At 40.3% G+C, this 15923-nt stretch overlaps 1 protein-coding gene across 6 annotated transcripts in view; it reads right to left on the bottom strand.

Moving 5' to 3' along the window:
* The window catches only part of APBB2 (amyloid beta precursor protein binding family B member 2), a 405965-nt gene that overhangs the window by 227766 nt on the left and 162276 nt on the right, over positions 1-15923 (bottom strand). The window contains exon 5 of one of the 6 annotated variants that reach the window (XM_058429991.1): positions 776-897. The exons of the other annotated variants lie outside the window; for them this stretch is intronic. The gene's annotated coding sequence lies outside the window, so the exon portion shown is untranslated. The remainder of the gene's footprint in view (positions 1-775; positions 898-15923) is intronic. 6 annotated transcript variants of the gene reach the window in all.

Genomic DNA, 15923 nt, shown 5'->3' with positions numbered 1-15923 from the left:
TAGGGGCATGGACTAATTCTACATAAACAATAACCTGAGAAGATATCAAAGCAGCACTTGGAAAATAGGAAAACACTATACAAATGATGGCTTTTAAGAACAATTTACAGCTGTTCTGTCCAATACAGTCCCTACCTACTAGTACCTAGAAGCTATTGAATACTTAAAAGGTAGTGCAACTGACAACTGAATTTATTAATTTAAATGCAGATTTATAAGTTGATATTTGACTCTTATTGGAAAACATTTTAAGTAGGTTTGGAACTTCTTAGGTAGGTGGGTCTACTTCTTCAACTCTAAATTTTATGAAATTTAAGTACAGATCAAGTATTTCCAATGAATATTGCATCCAAGTTGATTGCTGTGAGTGTAAAATGCACGCTGATTGTGAATACTTGACGTGGAAAAAATGTAAAATGTCTAATAATTTTTAAATATTGATTGCCTGTTTAAACGATAATATTTTGGTTATATTAGGTTAAATAAAACATGTTAAAAATAATTTCACCTTTTTAAAAAACGTGGTAGTAGAAAATTTTAAATTACTTATGTGGCTTGCATTCTACTTCTACTGGCGAAGCCCTGATCTACAGAATGTAGACAAATTCAAAACTTTACCCTAGGCCGGGTGCGATGGCTCATGCCTATAACCCCAGCACTTTGGGAGGCTGAGGCGGGTGGATTACGAGGTTAAGAGTTCAAGACCAGCCTGGCCAACACGGTGAAACCCCATCTCCACAAAAAATACAAAAATTAGCCAGTGTGCTGCACGCACCTGTAATCCCAGCTGCTCAGGAGGCTGAGGCAGGAGAATTGCTTGAACCCGGGAGGCAGAGGTTGCAGTGAGCCGAGATCACGCCACTGCACTCCAGCCTGGGTGACAGAGCAGGACTCTGTCTAAAAAAAAAAAAAAAACCAAAAAAATTTACCCTAATCAAAATATTATGTACTTTTCCATAAAAGCAAAGACTGGTGGAAATGCTACCTCAGCTGTAATGCTAGAGATTTTGTCAGCATTGAGAGGAGAGCCCTTGTTTCCATAAAAATAACATACAGAGTTTAGAGTTGTTGGGGACTAATGGCAGGCCACTACAAGTTCTGCACTGAGAATACAGTTGTGATTTTGGGGCAAAGCATAAAGCTACCTAAGTGAAACAGTCTAGCAACAATAGTTTCCTTCTAGCAGTGTTTCCACGTGTCCTGTTAATGAAAATTCTTAATGCTGATATGCCTTATGATAATGCTACTAGGGATCAATAAATATCCAACAGGACCACAGAGAGAGCTTGCAACCCCAAATCACAAAAGCATCATTAAGCAAACAGATAAATAAATAAATAAATAAATAAATAAATAAATAAAATGCCCTCTTGTAATTTGATTCAGTGAAAGATGCTGTACCTTTAAATAATTCTAAAGAGGAATGGAAGATTTAAATAAAAATCAGACAAACAATTCCATTTTACCTATGTTCCCCAAATACTGGCAAACAAGTCTGACCAATTCCTCCTTCTCAATGTGCCTAGCTCTTTGTCCAACCCATTTTTAAAACAGTACTGCACAGTCCCACAACTCCTCCCCTGACAGCCAGTCTAATTCCTCCCCATACGTTGTCCCGGATCTATCGCAGATCTACAATGCCAGATAAACACTGCTCTGGTCACAATCACCACCTTATCTAAAATCTCCAGAATTAAGTTCTTTCAACCACTGACAATCTAAGACCCAACTGATTCTAGAATCTCTCATTTATACTCTTTACCTTCAAATAGCTACTTCCCTAGAAACTCAATGCAATGCTATAAAACCCAACACTCCCTTTCTATAACAAATAGCTTATAATAACCCCTTTATTATCCTAAAGTGATATTCACAGATAATATAACCTATCTGAACACATAAATTCCAGAAAAGGGGGAACAAAAGGAATGAAACATTTCAATAAGCAAATTCTCAGGCATGACTATTCCAGCAGTCACAATAAACAGGTATCAGATGCTCACCTATGTGTAGAAGCATTGTTAGTGCAATAGCTATAAATGCAGACTGAAAGAGGTATGTGTTGTATCGACAACTCAGACGTGATCTGCACTGCTGCCAATAACATCAATTGCAAAATGCTGAACAACTCTTTGGAATATTCCAAAAAATATTAAATACACTTGTCTTTAAATGAGAAGGAGTTTTCACTTCTGGAATACATAGTGTATATTAAAACCATGTTTAGAATTTCCAGGGTCAGATAATTATACAAAAATGGCATTTAACTACATGAATCTTTGCTAGGGTATTTAAAAGCTTTGCAGAATAAGACAATCTTTGTTGTACAGGGTGGTCCTAAGGACTACAAGACAGTTATCATTCCTGGTCTCCACCTGAAAAATTCAAGTAGTGGGCCCCTTCCACACTCACCTAGTGGGAGTTCTAGCCACCCCCAAACCCCAACTTTGAAAATTATGACCTTGGCCCAGAGTTATCTCTTCCTCTTAACTCATTTGACACTTAAATCATGTATGATCTTGAACCAATACTTAATGTCTGGAAGCCTATTCAACTGTCTTGTTGGACTGTAAATTGTGGTTACCATAAATCTGACAGTTACTATGACAACAGAATGGGGTATCATAGGCTGCTTGTTTTGCTTAGCGTCTAGCACATCCTAAGCATTCAGTAAGTGCTAATTAAGGCCAGATGCAGTGGTCCACGCTTGTAAATCCCAGCACTTTCAGAGGCCTAGGCAGGCGGATTGCTTGAGGTCAAGAATTCAAGACCAGCCTGGGCAACATAGTGAGACCCCCATCTCCACAAAAAATTTAAAAATTAACCGGGCATGGTGGCACATGCCTGTAGTCCTAGTTACTTGGGAGGCTGAAGCAAGAGGATCGGTTGAGCCCAGGAGTTCAATGCTGCAGTGAGTTGTGAGACGAGTTGTGAGACCTTGTCTCAAAAAAAAAAAAATACCCACTGCTGTTATTACTGTTGTTAATTTTTTTCTTACCCATACTTGTTACCTCAACTAGGCTGTAAGCTTTTTGGACCAAAAAGCAGTGTCCTGGAGATCTCTGTATACCTGGCATAAGTAAGTACCCAATAAATTTTGGTAGTTCGCATCTTCTGTATTCTTTCTCTGCCCTATCCTGATTTCTTGTGAAAACGTTCACAAATAGTAGGCTGAGTCCAAGAATGGAGCTAAAAACTGTAATTATATAGAAAATTGTCTTTCTGACATTAGTGAAATCATCATTGTAACCTGCCAAGCAGAGGAAGGGCTGTCAAAAAAACTGTCGGCAGATGCTTGCTCTCGAAAATCTACAGGATTATTTTAGTGATGGATACTTTTAAAGTAGACATTGCATTCCAGGATTAGATCTATCTACAAAAACATACCGATTCCCCCTTACTTTAAGGTTTTAAACATTTTCCCCCGGAGAACTAAGCCTTATTTCCAGATCTATAAAACGAAGTACTTCTATCAGATGACTCAGGTCCTTCCAGTACTAATGCTATGTAACATTTATTGAATGCTTATTATGTGCCAGGCATTGTGCACTGTGAAAACGATATGGTTGTTTTGTCAGTTTTACAGATTAAGAAACTGAAGCACAGAGGGTTAGGTAACATGCCAAAGATCGCACCAGAGGCAAGTGATGGAGCTGGTACCAGCTGTTCACCTCTAAAAAAGAGGCTCAAAATCGCTACACCGTGTTTTTTGGAACTCTTCTCTCAAAGTTGACTCAAATAGCCTAAATTAATTAATACCACAAGACAATTCTCACCACATTATTAGGGTTCTTTTGAAGTCTGTGTCCAACATCCTCATATACATGGCAACTAAAAACAAAGGGGCCTCTTAACCGCTGGCAGGCAAAACCTGAATCCTCTTGTTGCTTGCAGCTGAGAAAAGCAAAATAAAGCATACTCCAGAATATGTGCGATTTTTTTTTTTTTTTTTTTTTGAGACGGAGTCTTGCTCTGTCGCCCAGGCTGGAGTGCAGTGTCGCAATCTCGGCTCACTGCAAGCTCCGCCTCCCGAGTTCACGCCATTCTCCTGCCTCAGCCTCTCGAGTAGCTGGGACTATAGGCGCCCGCCACCACGCCCGTCTAATTTTTTGTATTTTTAGTAGAGACAGGGTTTCACCGTGTTAGCCAGGATGGTCTTGATCTCCTGACCTTGTGATTCCCCCGCCTCAGCCTCAAAAAGTGCTGGGATTACAGGTGTGAGCCACCACGCCCGGCTACCTGTGTGAAATTTTAACTCACCCTGGGGGTGGGTTTTAAAGTCAGAAAATAAAGCAAAATACAACAACAGTCGACTACTTTAAAAAAAATCCTTTAAATTGCCTGCTTAGTACAATACACGCAGTTTCCGTTAAACAAGTAAAATGTGTATAGTCTTGTAATGCATGCATAATGAAGAGTATTTAATAAGTATATGTAATGCAAAATTTTATTCCAATATTTTCATTTCTGCACAGAAGTGTACACACTGAATTGGCATATAACATTGTACTCTATGGGAATAAACTTGAATTTCTTACATTTTTGGGACATTAACCATTACTGGTAATAATTTTTTTGCCATTCACATAGCTGGTCACTGCATACCTGCTGTTAAAAATCACAGCTTTGAGAGATCCTTAATTTACCACTTATATAGTCTAAAGCAGAGAGAAAAAAGTTGTGACAATAAAGGTCCAAGAACTAATCCTATCACCAATTTCTTTATCTTTCGCAAAAATACTTAAGGACGTTGATTTATGATCCTAGCTCTTTATCTTACTCCACTCTGTGTTCTCCAAGTGAGATTTCAAAACCAGTTCCAAGAACACTATCAAACAAAGAAAAACATGCGCAGACAGAAAAAAAAGCCTATTTTCTGAAATGTATCCCAGGGGAGGACACCAACAACTGGAAAAGAAATATTTTCAAGATATAACATTAAATGTAGATTTTTCCATCTAAGAGTTATCTTTATAACACTTAATCAAATTTTTTCAATGAAGCAAAAGCTTTGTGCTTCCCCCACAAATATACCTGATCTCCAACTTTCTTTTTTTAATTTTTTTGAGACAGTCTCACTCTGTCACCCAGGCCGGAGTGCAGTGGTGCGATCTCAGCTCACTGCAGCCTCCGCCTCCTGCATTCAACCGATTCTCCTGCCTCAGCCTCCTGAGTAGCTGGGACTACAGGTGTGCACCACCATGCCTGGCTAAATTTTGTATTTTTAGTAGAGACGGGTTTCAACCATGTTGGCCAGGATGGTCTTGATCTCCTGATCTGCCTGCCTCAGCCTCTCAAAGTGCTAGGATTACAGGTGTGAGCCACCGTGTCCGGCCTGATCCCCAACTTTCATATTCCAAAGGCATTAACATCTGCAGTTTAGAAATAACTGCAATGTTTAATGCTTCTAAGATGTGCCAATTTAAAATATGCTATTGGACAACTATAGAGGACTAAGTTAATGACCCCAATCAACAGCGTCTCTGCATCCTTTCCCTCTGCTGTGTAACCTTGCAATCCCTTTCCCCTGGCTCTGGTCTCAGCTGTGTTGTTTTGGCCAACTGGATGTTAGCAAATGGGATGACACAGAAGCTCAGAATGTATGACCCACTTCTGCTCCCCTGAAAAAGACAGGATCTGTGCTACTGCCATAAGAACATGCCTAGGCCTGTTGGAAGGGTGTTGGGAGACTTGGGTGGCACGGCTGAATCTTCTTGGTCCAAGGCCATTTTTGACCACCCTAAGCCAGCCAACCATCAAACACATGAAAGAACACTGCAAAGATCAGCAGATCTGTCTACTACCCCTGCAGCTGACTGCAGCCACATGAGTGAGCTCAGCAGAGACTATGAGAAGAACCACTCAGCCATCCCAAAAATACTAATGGCTATTCTTTAAGCCACTGAATTTTGGGGTGCTTCATTATGCAGCATTAATTGGGGCAATACATAAATGATACACTAGTTATACCCACAACAACCAAATGAGATTGTAGAAGAGCTGTGGGATGAAACCTAAATTGATTCAAGAAAGGTATAATGCTATGTGAGGATCCTGCAGGGGGCAATCTATTTTTTATTTTTTTCTTTGAGGTTTATGTTCTCCCTAGGTTACACAGGACTGTCTTGATTAATACAGGCTGCATCTTTAGTCTCTACTGCTAACTGTTCATTTACAGCACATCAGCATTTATACTTTGCATATTAGAATATGCTGTGACAAAGCAAATTTTAGGTATTTATCATAAGGACAAATAAGCAGCATTATTTCTATTAGAAAAAAAAAAAAGTTAAATGTCCATCATTAGGAAACTGATTAAATAAAGGATCACATCCTACAATGGAATACTATGCATCACTTAAAAGTGAGGATGCTTCTATATTTAATTGCACAGAAAGATATTTACTAAATAACACTAAATGAAAAAAACTAACTGTAAAACAGTATGATGAGTATATAGGCTTTCCCTACACAATGCTTTCAATTTTTCTGTTTGAAACTTCCCGTAATAAAAGTTGGGAGAAAGGCAGTACGTATAGTGTCATTCTTTCATAAAATTATTTTAAAATCTTTTTATGGTAAAATAAAACGCAGATTAAGAAAACCACACAAAATACATAGCTTACTATAAAGAAAACACTCATAACTACCATCTTAATCAAAACACAGCGTTTGCTTGTTACCCTAGAAGGCCCTCCATGCCCTTCCCTTCCTCCAAAGTAAACAAACTCTTGAATTTATGGTAATCAGTCCCTGGCATTTCTTTATGATTCTGTTACCCGAGTGTACAATCCTAGTCAGCATAAGTGTTGTCTATTTTTAAAATTCTGATGTCTTTTAAGTTACATTTAATCTATATCGCCTCTATCCTTTTCTTTTCCTTACAATTTATTTGTTAAAGAGTCTGGGCTGTCTGAGTTATGGAGTTTCCACAGTATGAATTTTGGTGGTGCATGTTTAACTTGTTTCTCCAACCTCTGAATTTCCTGCAAATTGGAGCTAGATTCAGAGGCTTGAACAGATTGAAATTCAGTCTCTGGTGGTATCATCTTTCATTAGGAAGCACATGGTATCTGGTTTTCATTCATTTCTACTGTTAGCAGCCATTGTTATTCAATGCCTAAATCCACTAAATCCACAGGGGTTGGAAAATAGTGACATTCTAATTATTTAATTTCATTTTCATCTACTGGGTGGAAACATTTTAGGAGATGCTTTCCTTCATCTACCACTTGGTTTTCCAGTGGTACAGTTTCATGTAAGAAAGAAGCTGATTCTTTCCTAACTGCTTGCGAGATGATGAAATGGTGCTCCATTAACCTTTTTTTCATACTGCAGAACCAATCATTTTTTTTTTTCATATCATAACCTCATGGATTTAAACATATTTGCAAGTTTATTTTTGGCCAGTAGGAGCCTCTTCAAGTTGGCTCCTAAGTCATTTTGACATGCCCTAATAATCTCTGATAGCTTCCTTGTTACCTATTTATTATCTTGAGATGTCCCAAGCTCATCTGACATCTTTCCAGTTATTGTTGTTTGAAGCTCACTCTGTAGAAGGTTCCTTGGGAGGAGCCCATGAGGAGCAATATTTCCTCCACTGATTTTTTTGCACGTTCATAAGTTTGTGTTCTTTATGTCTGAAGGTCAATTTTGCTAGATATAAAAATATTGGCTCACATTTTCTTTCCTTTGCATACCTTAGATATGACTTTTCTTTCAGTGTAAGAGTTTCTGTCAAAAAGTCTAAGAACAATCTAATTCTCTATTACTGTTTTTCCCTTTTTTGTCCAGATGCCCAAAGGACTTTTTCTTTTTCTTTCTTCTTTTTAACCCAGTAGTTTTATTAGAATATCTTGGTATGGGTTGTTCTAAGGTGATATTCTAAAATACATGATTTTCTCTTTCAAAATGTAGTTTCAATTTTTTTCCAGAAAACTTGTCTTAAAATATATCATTTGCACCACCCCTTTGCTTTGTTTTTCTCCTCTCCTATTACCTGTATGTTGGATCTGCTTTGTCTATCTTCATTATTTGTCAACTTTTCCCAAATTTTACTTCTTTCTTCATTTCCTTTGGATTTTTAACTTTTTCTTCCTTTTCACCTTCTATTTCTCTTAGGGCAATATTTGTAGTATTTAGTTGATTTTGTACTCCTTCCAATTTAAAATTTATTTCTAAGATTTTTTTTAAATTTCTAATTCTTTCTTGAGTTCTGTCTCCTTGTCTCCGAGTTTTGCTAATTCAGACTTACGCTGTTCTTTCATCTCCTGTATGATTTTGTAATAATCTCTTAATTATTTTGAAATAGAATATTATGGTTTTAATCTTTGTTTTGTTTTGTTTTGTTTTTTGAGATGGAGTCTCGCTCTGTCGCCCAGGCTGGAGTGCAGTGGCGTGATCTCGGCTCACTGCAAGCTCCGCCTCCCGTGTTCACGCCATTCTCCTGCCTCAGCCTACCAAGTAGCTGGGACTACAGGCGCCCGCCACCAAGCCCGGCTAATTTTTTGTATTTTTAGTAAAGACGGGGTTTCACCGTGTTAGCCAGGATGGCCTCGATCTCCTGACTTCATGATCCGCCAGCCTCAGCCTCCCAGAGTGCTGGGATTACAGGCGTGAGCCACTGTGCCCGGCGGTTTTAATCATTTTTAATTGAGCGTGTCTTCTGGTATGTTTTCATTGTCAGTAGGGATTTTACTCTATTTCTTTCTTAAAAAATAGTTTGTATGGGATTTAACTTTGTTAGTGTTCTGTACTTTTATAAAATTTCATATAATCTCTATAATTTATTTAATGTCTTTCTCTTGCTCCCTGTATGAGGACAGAGGCTATGTCTGTTTCATTCATTAGTATATTCCTAGTGCCTGGCACATAGCAGATGTTCAAGAAATCACTGCTAAAGGAATGAATAGTTCATCAAGATGTTCATAGTGGTAATCTCTGGGTGACAGGATTTAGAAAACAGTCTTCTGATGTTTTACAAGTTGCTATTTTTCTAAGTTTTTTTTATAATGAGCATGAAACATTTTTATATTCAGAGACAAAGATTTTTAATTTGAAAAAAAAAGGTTTGTACATGAAGCTGGGTATATAGATACCATATATCTTTAAAAAAACAATAAAAAAGTGCCCTCTCCCTCACATATGTCTTCTATTCGTAAATGAAAACTCTGGGGTAAAAGAAGCGGACAAAGCTGAGTTTTACTAAGAAAGACTAGGTTTAGAGTTTGTGAAAAGGACGACAGCAACCACCCATCTGCTTTCCATGCTATAATTTGACAGATTTTACTCTATAGCTCAGAAAACATGTTAATAGGACTTCTTGTAGTAAGAGGAAAGAATTTAAAAAGCAAAGAATCCTGTTGTGATAGTTTGGCACTACATGGAAAATGGCTCACAGAGCCTGCAATTCATGGAACAAAGATAACATCTCTTCGTAAAATCTACACTGCAAGGTATCTCAAATATACAACCAAAAGATGCCAGTGGCAGTGACTTAAAATCACCAAACAAAACGATCCCAAACAAGAATGAGATGAAGCCTTAATATGCTTAACTGGGCCTTCAAAGACCTATTAGAGAAAACATAAGAGATGAACTGCCTCATAAAGCAGATGGTCTTCTCCAGTTTAAAAAAAAAAAATCAAGATAATTAAAGGAAACTATGGAGCAAAGGATCTTGCTAAATGGGCCAAGGAAGATTTTTTTCCTCTGAAGTAGAATGCATGAGTTTTTTAAAGGATTTCACGGTTCCCCATGAGGCTGACGCAGGTCATTTGGTAAGGTCTACATCAGCAAGGGAAGCCGTCCCAAGGGCAGCTGCTTCCCAGGCAGCATGTAACACCCTGGCAGGCTCTATTCACAGGGGTGGGAAGGAAGGCTGAGGGGTAACATGGCCTTTCTGAAAGAGCACTGGAGTGGGGAGTCAGGACACATGGGATTTGTGTTCTTGATCTGTGATTCCGAGGAACCTGGTTCAATTTTGTTACCTGTTAATCTTTCTTAGAGAAACTCATCATTCATTCCCCTAGCCTCCCTTGGTAGTGAGAACAGTTGAGATAAAGAGGAAAATCTCTGTATAGCACAGAACAGAATTGCAAAATTTTTGGTTTATAATGTAATTTTGTTTAAATAGCTCCATTGCTAGATACAAAGGTCCCACTGTGCAGCAAATTAAAAATTGGAGTAAGGGGAATGAGGGATTTTGAACTAGGTAGAAGATGAAAAAATTTCTGTTCTCCTTCAACTGTAAGATACTCGATACTCCATTTCTGTTCTCCTATAAGCTCTAAGATGCTTTTTGAGAGAAAAGAGAGGCAGATAAAAGTATCTCAAAGGAAACTCAAAGATTCTATGCCAGAGATTGTTAACTGAAACAGGGACAGGAGGTATGAGTCTTTTATTGTCATAGTCAGGATTTATACAGAAAGGGTACTGTCCCCAAATATTGCCACTTGTGGCCTGCTTATGGGGCCTAACCAAAGCCCACAGAGATAGGACCCCAGGTAATATTAAGTATCTAACATTTGTTGAGGGCTTCCTTTGGGCTAAATACAAAGAGTGTTCATGATCCCTTTTATTTCTCACATAAATCCTAGAATGTTGGCACCATGATGCTCCTCGTTTCACACAGAAGGCCACCAAGCTGTAGCAAGGTTAACAAACTTGCATAACATTGGGACGTTGAAAAGCAGCAGAGCCCAGGCTCCAATCCTGGTCTAATGATCCCAGAATCCTTAGTTTAACATTCTACTCCACTGCCTCTTCCAGGAAGTAGAAAGTGGGATGAAGCTGGTAACATGGAGACTCCAAAGACCTCATTTGCTGAGTTTATCTATCTCTGATCTGATGGTTCCAAGAGAAGTTAAGTATCATAACCAAGGAACCAAGTCATGGTTTCTCTTCAACCACATCTCAGCAGCAACACAGAGCTTACCTTTGGACCTGCCTCCTAATTATCCCTAGATCTCTCCTCTTTTCCCCACAATCTCTAAATCCTTTTAAGTTTTCCCCACATTCTCTAAATCCTTTTAAGTTTTCGTGATATGTCTAACATCACTTCCTTAATCCTTCTGCACAAAAACCAAATCCACTCTCAGTTTAGAAAATTATAGTGAAATCCCATTTCAACGTATTATACATATGAGCCAATCCAGATTTCACCAAACAGTGGCCTAGAAGGCATTTGGCAGTTTTCTTAGTAACACCAGTTGAGCATCCCAAATCCAAAAATCTGAAATCCAAAAGGCTCCAATGAGCATTTCCTTTGAGCATCATGTCAGTGCTCCAAAAGTTTAGATTTTGGAGCATTTCAGATTTTGGAGTTTTGGGTTTGGGATGTTCAACTGGTAAGTATAATGCAAATACTGCAAAATCCAAAAACAAAAATATGAAACCCAAAATACTTCTGGTCCCAAACATCTTGTATAAGAGACATTCACCCTGTAATTGCTAATATATCAATCACACCATTTACCAGGCATTATATGTTAAGACTTCATATATATTAACCACTTCAATCCTTATAATCACTCCATGGAGAGAAAACTATTATTATCCTCATTTTATAGATGTGGTAACAGGCAGCAAGATAGTAAATAACTGCCACATATGTAGCAGGTGGTGAAGCTATTTTGTTTTAAACCTCTCTGAACCTCAGTTCTCTCCTCTCAAAAAATAAAAATATTTACCTCACATGGTTACTATGTAGAAATGGAATAAACATACAAAAAGCAATTTAACATAGCACTTAGATTCTCCCTCCCTCCTAGTATTTCTGGGATCATTCCAAGGTACAATACAGAAACTTTTAATTAGACGGGAACAGGGAGATAAGAGAGATGCTTAGAATTCCTTCACATATGCTGCCTCATTTGTGTGTCACAACACCCTTTGGAAAGAAGTAAATATCACCATCCCCATTTTACAGATGAGAGATTAGGGAACTGGCACATGCATGGACATTCTGCTGGTGACTGAAGTAGGATTCAAATTCACACATGCATATTGCTTTTCCAGAGGCTTTTAAGGGGTTGGAGGACAGGGGTAGCCAAGACTTCCAGTTCCCTTCACCTTTCCTATGTAGCCATTCCTACAAATTCCACACGTCACCAATGCTCCTGCAACTTGCCAATGTTACCTTTCCCTGGAAAATCAAGCCTGAAAACCATAGTCGAAGATAAAAATAGGTATAGTCACAGTTACTAACCATGCACAATTAGCAACTCTTCTAATAAGAAATAAGGAAGAGGGAGGGAGAAGGAATGGAAGGAGAAGAGAAAGGGAGAAATGGTCATGAAACAGAAGTCCAAATTGTCAAGCTCTACGTTCTCTTATCCACGTCAGGATTTTTTTCCACAAAGGTATCAGCTACTTATCCTGGAACAACCTGCTGTTCCTTCTCAGCCCTTCAGTTGGGAACTGCATTCAGAAGCCTCCAAGAAGACATACCTGGCCAGGGTCACATTTCTCAGAAAGGCAGCAGCAGGAAGAGTTGAGCCCGGAGGCCGCCACCAGGAACAGGGTGTTTCCCTCAACACAGGATGCAAGTTCACAAAGAAACACCAAGGACCTCCTCTATCTCCAGCTACAGTCTCCTGCTTTCCTCAACAGAACTTAAGGGCAGGAAGGAAAGCGGAAGTCAGGAATCAGGACCAGGGAAGCTAAAACAAAGGCGGGTCTCTAAAATGCAGACCCACACCCATCCCCTCCTCCTGAGCTCAAACCCACAGATTTTTAAGCTGGGAAGAGGACAAGCCACCATAGAATTTTAAGTGTCTCAGCCACAAACTGCCTCAAAACACTGGAGACCTTCTATGGGCCCAAGGCCACGCTAAAACAACATGTGAGCTTGGCAGAGTCCAAACACTCACAGAAATCTGTTAGGACACATTTAACATGCATCTCTTTTCTAGACAGTTTTCCCCAGAGTCCCAGGTTAAGAACCACTGCACTAGTTGGTCACAAAGTAGGAAAACAGGGCTCTGTAAAAATAAATCATCACTCTCCCACCAAAATCTTCTCTCAACTTCCCTAATTGGGTTAGGTGGACATTCAAGCAATATTCCAGACATTTCTGACTCCATCCCTCCCTGGCCCCATGACAGTCAGAAACCTGGCACTAATCCATCCTCTGAAGCTAGTAACATGTGAATTCTCATCCTTTCATTTCCACGGTCACCTCTAGGCCAAGCTCTTATTAACCGTCTCAAAGGCCTACAGTCGATATTCTGATCACTGTCTGCCCTCATGCCAATCCAACTGTACTCTCCCGCAGAGCTGCCTTCCTAAGAGCATCTACCACCTTTATCACCACCACATATACACGCTCCAGGCTATCAACAGCCAGGACCCTGGGGCTGGGCCACCCAGGTTTGAATTCCATCTCCACTGCTTCCTCTGAGTGTCTCTTTAGCTAAGTCAGCTAACCTCCGTTTCCTCCACTGTAAAATGGAGATAATGAGAATATCTATACCAAATGTCTGTTGTGGGAATTAAATAGGAGAGTGTGTGTAAAGCACTCAGAATGGTGATGGCACACAGTAATTGCTGTGTAAGTGTTAACTGTCACCAATATGAATATTCTTAAAGCTTTTCACTGGTTACCAAATAAAATCTCACTTGGGCCAGGCACGGTAGGTCATGCCTGTAATCCCAGCACGTTTAGAGGCTGAGGAAGGAGGATCACTTGAGGACAGGAGTTGGAGATCAGCCTGGGCAACATAGCGAGACCTTGTCTGTACAAAAATACATACATACATACATACATACATACATACATACGTACATGCCAAAACAAAATCTCACTTCACTGATGGGCTCTTATGACCCTCTATATTCTGTCCCAAATGGGTCAAACTAACCCCAACTTGTCCCTAATCTGCATGGACATAAGCCGTTCTTCTCCTACCTGATCCCAAGCAGGGCACCACACCAGTGCCTCACTCTATACTGAAGCTACTAAACATCTCCCACTCACAAGCCTCTTCCATTTGTTCTGCCTGGGATGCCCTGTGTCATATCAGTGTCTGTCAAACCCTCACGGCTCTCGTAGACAAGATCAAGCACTGATCCCACATAAGATACTGCCATCGTGAATTCCAGCAACAGCACTGAGGATGTTAACATATCCAACAGTTTCTGTGGTCCTGTTCCTACCTGCCCAAGGGATTGGGCTGGTCTACCTTAAAGCAGTAACCTTTCCTCTCGGTAAAATGAGGTAGTTGAAACAAGTGACTTAAAAAGCCTTCGGCCGGGCATGGTGGCTCACGCTTGTAATCCCAGCACTTTGGGAGGCCGAGGCGGGCGGATCACGCGGTCAGGAGATCGAGACCACAGTGAAACGCCGTCTCTACTAAAAATACAAAAAAATTAGCCGGGCGTGGTGGCGGGCGCCTGTAGTCCCAGCTACTCGGAGAGGCTGAGGCAGGAGAATGGCGTGAACCCGGGAGGCGGAGCTTGCAGTGAGCCGAGATTGCGCCACTGCGCTCCAGCCTGGGCAACAGAGCGAGACTCCGTCTCAAAAAAAAAAAAAAAAAAGAAGCGATGCCTGAGCTGCAATCTGAAGCATGGGGAAAGCCCAGTATATGAAGAGCTGGGAAAAGCCCATTACAGACCAAGGGGTATGGACTGTTAAAGGAATGGCAAGGAGCCAGGGTGGCCAGAGCATAGTAAGTGTGGTGGGACTTGGTGGGAGATGAGGTTGGAGGAGGTGGCCTGGTCAAATCAGAGTGGAGGGCCTTGGTAAGGAGTTTCAGCTGTTTCCTAAGAGTAGTGGGGAGCCACTGAAGGTTCAGTAAGTGCGGGGCATCTAGGGTGCTAAATGGATGCGCCTGTTTGATCAGGGAGGGGCAGGGAGGTGGCGAGAGCAGCATGGAGGCTTCTCCCCCGTCTGGTAGCTTAAAGGTTTGAATCACGGCTAACATGGCTTTTCTGCCTGGGGAACGGCGATCTGCACCTCAAAGCTTCTCAGTGGTCAAGTTGTGACCAGAGTTCACAGCAACAAGACTTCACACCCACCTTTTAGCCATTGACTGCCCATTTATACTTTATATATAGAGAAAAACCAAGGTATATGAACTTATAAGATTAAGCAATTTTTATTTGTTTGTTATTATAGGTATGGGAATTTTTAAAACAGTTACTTTATAGGTAGTGGATGCTTTTGATATTGGCAGCAGAAAACCCTTCACTGGATGATTTTCTCCTTCCCATGATAGAGACTCAAAATGGAGACACAATTAATTGCCCACTCAATGCCCATATCCTGTTCCATTGTTGCTCATAGGGCCATAGTTTAATTCAGGGTGGTGTGGAGATCAGCCTCGACAGTAAATTGTGATGATTAAGCCAATATACCAATCCTGAACCCTGATTTTCCAGCATTCCTTGTAGCAAGTGTGGCCCTGTGACCTACTTCTGGCCAGTGAGACCTGAGAATAAGTCCACTGGGATGGGGCCAAGGTTGCTGGGAAAGCATTTATTGTCTCTATAAAGCCTGACAAGTGAGCTTGTCAGTGCCCTTCCTTGCTTTCCCATTCTTTCTGCCTTGAATGATGACAAGATGCCTGGATGTACAGTAGCCTTCATGTCACCATGAGGTGACAAGCATGAAGGAAAGTCCAAGAGCCTCAGAGATACCTGCCCTGAAGTTGTTTTCAAGCCAACACCTGCAGCCCTGGGCCTTCCAACTCCTTTCTTTTTGTTGAATCCACTGTTAGGTAGGTTTTCTATTACTTAAAGCTGAATGGACTGTTAAATGAAGCAGATATGAAGACGCAGATGTTATGAGCCTTTTCCTCGGTATTGTGACAGCCTCATACATGTCCTTGATATTCAGTATGACTTTTATCTTGTGTGAAAACAGTCTTTGAAAAGAAAGCTCTAACTTGTATTAAAAGTTGTTCACAGTTCAAAGTGATGAG

Source organism: Hylobates moloch, unplaced genomic scaffold (assembly GCF_009828535.3).
Source record: "Hylobates moloch isolate HMO894 unplaced genomic scaffold, HMol_V3 SCAFFOLD_17, whole genome shotgun sequence".
In the NCBI taxonomy this organism is placed as follows: Eukaryota; Metazoa; Chordata; class Mammalia; order Primates; family Hylobatidae; genus Hylobates; species Hylobates moloch.
This window is presented reverse-complemented; position numbering and strand designations above follow the sequence as displayed.